Source organism: Nicotiana attenuata, chromosome 12 (assembly GCF_001879085.1).
Source record: "Nicotiana attenuata strain UT chromosome 12, NIATTr2, whole genome shotgun sequence".
Taxonomy (NCBI): Eukaryota; Viridiplantae; Streptophyta; class Magnoliopsida; order Solanales; family Solanaceae; genus Nicotiana; species Nicotiana attenuata.
In genome coordinates this window covers 38,123,755-38,130,676 of record NC_032000.1, presented here as the reverse complement: position 1 = coordinate 38,130,676, position 6,922 = coordinate 38,123,755, and positions in this window count along the sequence as shown.

Sequence of the window (6,922 nt, the reverse complement as noted above, 5' to 3'; positions counted from 1 at the left end):
GATAAGTCGACCCAGCTCGACCATGACGGCAAGTAGCTCGGCGACAGTCGAAGTTACGTACATGGCTAAGGCCATCAATGGTATTATGGCTAAGGCCATCGACGTCGATAAGTCGACTCAGCTCGACTATGACGGCAAATAACTCGACGATAGTCGAAGTTACGCACATGGCTAAGGCCATCAACGGTATAATGGCTAAGGCCATCGACGTCGATAAGTCGACCCAGCTCGACTACGACGGCAAATAACTCGACGACAGTCGAAGTTACGCACATGGCTAAGGCCATCAACAGTATGATGGCTAAGGCCATCGACGTCGATAAGTCGACTCAGCTCGACTACGACGGCAAATAACTCAACGACAGTCGAAGTTACGCACATGGCTAAGGCCATCAACGGTATAATGGCTAAGGCCATCGACGTCGATAAGTCGACCCAGCTCGACTACGATGGCAAATAACTCGACGATAGTCAAAGTTACGCACATGGCTAAGGCCATCAATGGTATAATGGCTAAGGCCATCGACGCCGATAAGTCGACCCAGCTCGACTATGACAGCGGGTAACCGACGATAGTCGAAGTTGCGCACACGGTTAAGGCCATCAACAATATTAAGGCCAAAAATAAAAGGCACCAAAAGAAAAGAATAACAGCAAAAGTATAACTTCCATTATCATACAAAAATACATGTACTAAAGGACCCGTTTACGTCTCCAAAAACAGCAAAACAAAATGAATACAAGTCCTAAGAGGCTTAGCCATTCTGTTCACCGTCCCCCGTCGGACCGCCATCTCGTCCGCCGCCGTCCTCGGCCTGATAGGCCGCAGAGATCCAAGAGCTGGATTCTAGACGGTTGACGTCTTCGGAGTTATAACCCGCCCGGTCTGGGGAATCAGAACTATACCCACAAGTTTCACGGGCGACACGGGCTATGCGACGTTGCTCCTGAACCTCCGCCTCACTAGCTCGACCCGCAGCTAAGAACTCCTCGAATACGACAAATCTGGCCTCGGCGTACACCCACATATCATGCGCCTCACGATGCGCATCCTCATCAGGCCTTGGTGCAGCAGTCCGCTTAAGAACTTCAATCTCAGCTGCCTTGGCATCGAGTTCGGTAGTCATAGCGGCAACCTTGATGCGCAAATCAGCAGCTTCCGCCACTACCCCACGGCTAACCTCCAGCTCTTCTTCCTTTGACTGGAGAAGAGTATCCAGCTCAATGTTCCGAGCCAGGGCAGTCATCAGCTGCTCGTCGATCTGCTACAGCTCGGCCACCCTCCATGTCAGCTGGGCCTTAGACTGCTCCAAACCCTCACGGAAAACCCGAAATTCCGGGTCCTGCTTGAGTAGGCCCGCCAGCGCCTGATGCTTGACGCGGCACCGCCGATATTTCTTTACCACCTTGTTAAAGGTGGCTGCCTTCCTTTGCGCTCGCCGCCCCCTCTCTATCTCCAAGATGAGAGTCTAAAGAAGAGGAAAAAGAGGAAAGGCAAGTCAGTATGCATCAAAATTTACTTTACGGTGCATGAAGAAAATCGAAAAATACCTGCAAGGCCGCGCCGGCAACCCTCCGGGATAGTTCCCCGTCGCTAACCCCTTTTAACATTTCACGCTCAGCGGCCGCACATAGCAGGGTCATATCCGCTGCGGCCTACTCGCTGTGTTGCAACAGGCTATACCCTCTTGGGATCAGAATTCGGCGGTTGGATCTACCTGCCGTCATCCCCACACGGGCCGAACCCCGCGTTAACACATCTGCATTCGCCTGGGCAGCCTCAGGGCCCACCCTCCCGGTATCATCGCCCGCTTCTCCAACGGCAGCCGACGAGCCGCTCTCCGGAATGCGTGTTGGGCTGGCGTCGAGAAGCGCCCCCCTTGGGGAGCCGACCTCCCGGAACGGATGGCATCTGCCATAAAAACTGGCCTTGACTCCCGACGGGGCTCGCTCGCCCCCTCGTCTCCTGCGGCTATCCCCTTGCCAGTTATCAACCGGCGTCTTTTCCTTTCCGGCGGCTCCTCGCTCTCAGAAGTTTCCTCCACAGCCCGTGGAGATGGCATTGAAGGAGTCGCTTCCCTCGTGGACGCCGCCACGGGCAGCGGTTGAGGAACCTCCGCAGCGCCATCACTGGGCTAGCCACAGGGTATGTATCCGTCTTCAGAATCAGTCCCCGCCCCAGGTGAGGTGACGACGTTCTTTTTCTTCTTCTTAGGGGCGCTCCGACCTGCCAACGCGAATAAGTCAGGTAACAAGAACGTAGGGAACTCCCAAACCGTAGCCAAAGAATTACCTGACGGGCCATACTTTTGAAGAAATGCAGCCCAGGTACGGCATTCCTCCGCATAAAGTATTATTCTTTCCACCCATGATTTAATGTCATCAGTGAACTGGGGTGGAGAAGCCCTCGCTGCAAATAAAAAAGGGAGAAAAGCAAAGNAGGAGGACCAAGAGAAGACAACTTTCATCACCCACCAAGGGACTTACTGCTACAAGGTAATGCTCTTCGGGCTAAAAAATGCAGGGGCTACGTACCAGAGACTGGTCACCAAAATGTTCAAAGAGCAGCTCGGTAAGACTATGGAAGTCTATATCGACGACATGCTGGTAAAGTCGACAAGAAAAGAGGACCACATCGATCATCTAAAAGAAGCCTTCGAGATATTGAGAAGGTACGGAATGAAACTGAACCCCGAGAAATGCGCCTTCGGCGTGGCCTCAGGAAAATGCTTAGGGTTTCTCGTATCACAACGAGGTATCGATGTCAATCCAGATCAGATCAAGGCGATAGACGCAATACCCGAGATACTGAACAACAAAAAGCAGGTGCAAAAGCTGACGGGGCGAATAGCCGCCTTGTCTAGGTTCATCTCACGATCCTCCGACAGATGCCATAAGTTTTTCAATGTGCTGAGAAAGGACAATGGGTTACAGTGGAATGAGGAATGCGTCGAGGCCTTAAGAAAATTGAAAGCGTACCTATCTTCGCCGCCACTGCTGGCCAAAGCAAATTCAGGCGAGCCCCTGCTGGCATATTTGGCCGTATCCGAGGTCGCCGTCAGCGCAGTCCTAATTTGTGAAAATGAAGGTACGCAATCTCCTATTTACTATATTAGCAAAACCTTAGTGGACGCCGAAACACGGTATCCACACCTTGAAAAATTAGCTTTGGCATTGGTCGTAGCTTCACGGAAGCTCCGACCCTATTTCAAATGCCACCCCATAAAAGTAGTGACAACCTTCCCCTTGAGAAGTATCCTACACAAGCCTGAGTTATCAGGCAGACTCGCCAGATGGGCCATAGAGCTCAGTGAGCACGATATCTCATATCATCCAAGAAACGCCATCAAGTCGCAAGTACTTGCCGACTTCATAGCCGATTTCAGCGTAGAGATACTACCAGAGGCGGAACTAGAGGCACGCCGTGCCCCCTCCAACGCCGACCTATGGACTCTTTACACTGATGGCGCCGCTAACGCCTCGGGATCTGGACTGGGACTCGTTCTCGAGGTCCCCATGGGCGAAACAATTCGCCAGTCCATACGATGCCCCAAGATGACTAACAACGAAGCCGAGTACGAGGCTGTTATTGCAGGTTTGAAACTAGCCATCAAGTATGGAGCTCGACGACTCGTTCTCCATTGCGACTCTCAACTCGTGGTGAACCAGGTCACCGGGACTTACCAAATCAAGGAGCAGAGGTTACAAAAATACCGGTCAGAAATTCACAGGTTAATAACCGAGTTCGACGAGTGCCGCTTCGAACAAGTTCCGAGAGCACGGAACGTTGAAGCAGACGGCCTAGCGAAACTGGCCGCAGCCACTAAAAACTTCAACAAAGAAAGCGTGGTCACCCTCCTCCATTCAGCCATTGATCACACTGAGGTACTCTCTTTGAATTTGACTTGGGACTGGCGCAACCAGTTTGTATCCTATCTGCAGGATGGAACAGTCCCACTCGACAAAAAAGAAGCCAAGAAGCTCCGCGTACAGGCCGCCCGGTATTGCCTGATAAACCAAGAGCTCTACAAAAGGACATTTGGCGGACCCCTAGCCAAGTGTCTAGGGCCGCAACAAACGCGACCAGTGCTCGAAGAGGTACACGAAGGTCATTGCGGCGCCCATACAGGTAACCGCGCCCTCGTGCGCTGCATAATATGAGCCGGCTATTATTGGCCCACTATGAAGAAAGACGCAGCGGAATATGTTCGCCGATGCGAACAATGCCAAAAGTATGCCCCCATGATACACCAACCAGGAGAACCACTTCACTCGATCACTTCCCCATGGCCCTTCGTCAAATGGGGAATGGACATAGTCGGTCCCCTACCAGCGGGACGAGGAAAGGTACGATTTCTATTAGTTTTAAGTGACTATTTTTCCAAGTGGGTGGAAGCAGGAGTACGCCCAAATACACAAACAAGAAGTCATCGCCTTCATATGGAAGAATATCATCTGCTGTTTCGTCATCCCCAAGGAAATTAGCTGCGACAACGGACGGCAATTCATCGGCCAAAAGACAACAGAAATCTTCGACAAATGGCGCATCAAGCGGATACTATCCACGCCATATCACCCCGCCGCCAACTGCCAAGCAGAGTCTTCCAATAAAACAATATTGAACATACTAAAGAAGAAACTCGAGGAAGCCAAAGGGCTATGGCCCGAGCAACTACCGGAAGTGTTATGGGCACACCGAACCACGCCCAAATCCTCCACAGGAGAAATGCCGTACTCACTGGTCTACGGAACCGACGCGGTCATACCGGTCGAAGTCGGCGAACCAAGCTTAAGGTATTCGCATACCAGCGGAGCAGAGAACGACGTAAACAGACTTCAAGACCTCGACGAGGTTGAGGAAAGAAGAGAAATAGCCCACATAAGAATGGTGGCTCAGAAACAACAAGTTGAAAGATACTACAACAAGAGAGCCAAAATAAGACCACTCAAAGTGGGGGACTACGTCCTCAAAGCCAAAACTTTGGCATCAAAGGACCCAACCGAAGGAAAACTGGGCAACAACTGGGACGGACCCTACAAAATCACAGCGGCAGCAAGTAAAGGAGCATTTCAATTAGAAACAATGGAAGGAAAAACGCTCCAAAACAATTGGAACGTCGCCGACCTCAAGTATTTCCATTTCTGAAAGGCGTCTCCCGAGTCGCACTCTTTTTCCCTTACCTAGGTTTTGTCCCAATTGGGTTTTCTCGGGGAGGTTTTTAACGAGGCGACAGAGGGGACACCTGGAGATATTTGAGAAACAAGTTTATCATACCAGCCACTCCATACGTCCTCCCGACTGGCATGACAAAGGGACTGGACTAGCGCCATCTCCAGTGTATGAATGGGTACGACCATCTCTAATGTATGAACGGCTACGGCCATCTCCAATGTATGAACGGCTACGGCCATCTCCAACGTATGAACGGCTACGGCCATCTCCAATGTATGAACAGCTACGGCCATATCAACGGTATAATGGCCAAGGCCATCGACGCCGATAAGTCGACCCAGCTCGACCATGACGGCAAATAACTCGACGACAGTCGAAGCTACGCACATGGCTAAGGCCATCAACAGTATAATGGCTAAGGCCATCGACGTCGATAAGTCGACTCAGCTCGACTGCGACGGCAAATAACTCGACGACAGTCGAAGCTACGCACATGGCTAAGGCCATCAACGGTATAATGGCTAAGGCCATCAACGTCGATAAGTCGACTCAGCTCGACTACGAAGGCAAATAACTCGACGACAGACGAAGCTACGCACATGGCTAAGGCCATCAACGGTATAACGGTTAAGGCCATCAATGTCGATAAGTCGACTCAGCTCGACTACGACGAAAAATAACTCGACGACAGTCGAAGTTACGCACATGGATAAGGCCATCGACGTCGATAAGTCGACTCAGCTCGACTATGACGGCAAATAACTCGACGATAGTCGAAGTTACGCACATGGCTAAGGCCATCAACGGTATAATGGCTAAGGCCATCGACGTCGATAAGTCGACCCAGCTCGACTGTGACAGCGAGTAACTCGACGATAGTTGAAGTTGCGCACACAGCTAAGACCATCAACAATATTAAAGGCCGGAAAGAAAATAATAACAACAAAAGTATAAGTTCCATTATCATCCAAAAATACATGTACAAAAGGACCTATTTACGTCTCCAAATACAGCAAAACAAAATGAATACAAGTCCTAATGGGCTTCGCCATTCCGTTCACCGCCTCCCATCGGATCGCCATCTCGTCCACCGCCGTCCTCGGTCTGATAGGCCGCAGAGATCCAAGAGCCGGATCCTAGACGGTTGACGTCTTCGGAGTTATAGCCCGCCCGGTCTGGGGAATCAGAACTATACCCACAAGTTTCACGGGCGACACGGACTATGCGCCGCTGCTCTTGAACCTTTGCCTCAGTAGCTCGACCCGCAGCTAAGAACTCCTCGAATACGACCAATCTGGCCTCGGCGTACACCCACATGTCATGCGCGTCACGATGCGCATCCTCATCAGGCCTTGGTGCAGCAGTCCGCTTGAGGACTTCAATCTCAGCCGCCTTGGCATCGAGTTCGGCGATCATGGCGGCAACCTTGACCCGCAAATCAGCAGCTTCCGCCGCTACCCCACGGCCAACCTCCAACTCTTCTTCCTTAGACTGGAGAAGAGTCTCCAGCTCAATGTTTCGAGCTAGGGCGGTCATCAGCTGCTCATCGATCTGCTCCAACTCGGCCACCCTCCGTTTCAGCTGGGCCTCCGACTACTCCAAACCCTCACGGAAAACCCGAAATTCCGGGTCCTATTTGAGTAGGTCCGCCAGCGCCTGATGCTTGACACGGCACCGCCGATATTTCTTTACCACCTTGTTAAAGGTGGCTGCCTTCCTTTGCGCTCGCCGCCCCCTCTCTATCTCCAA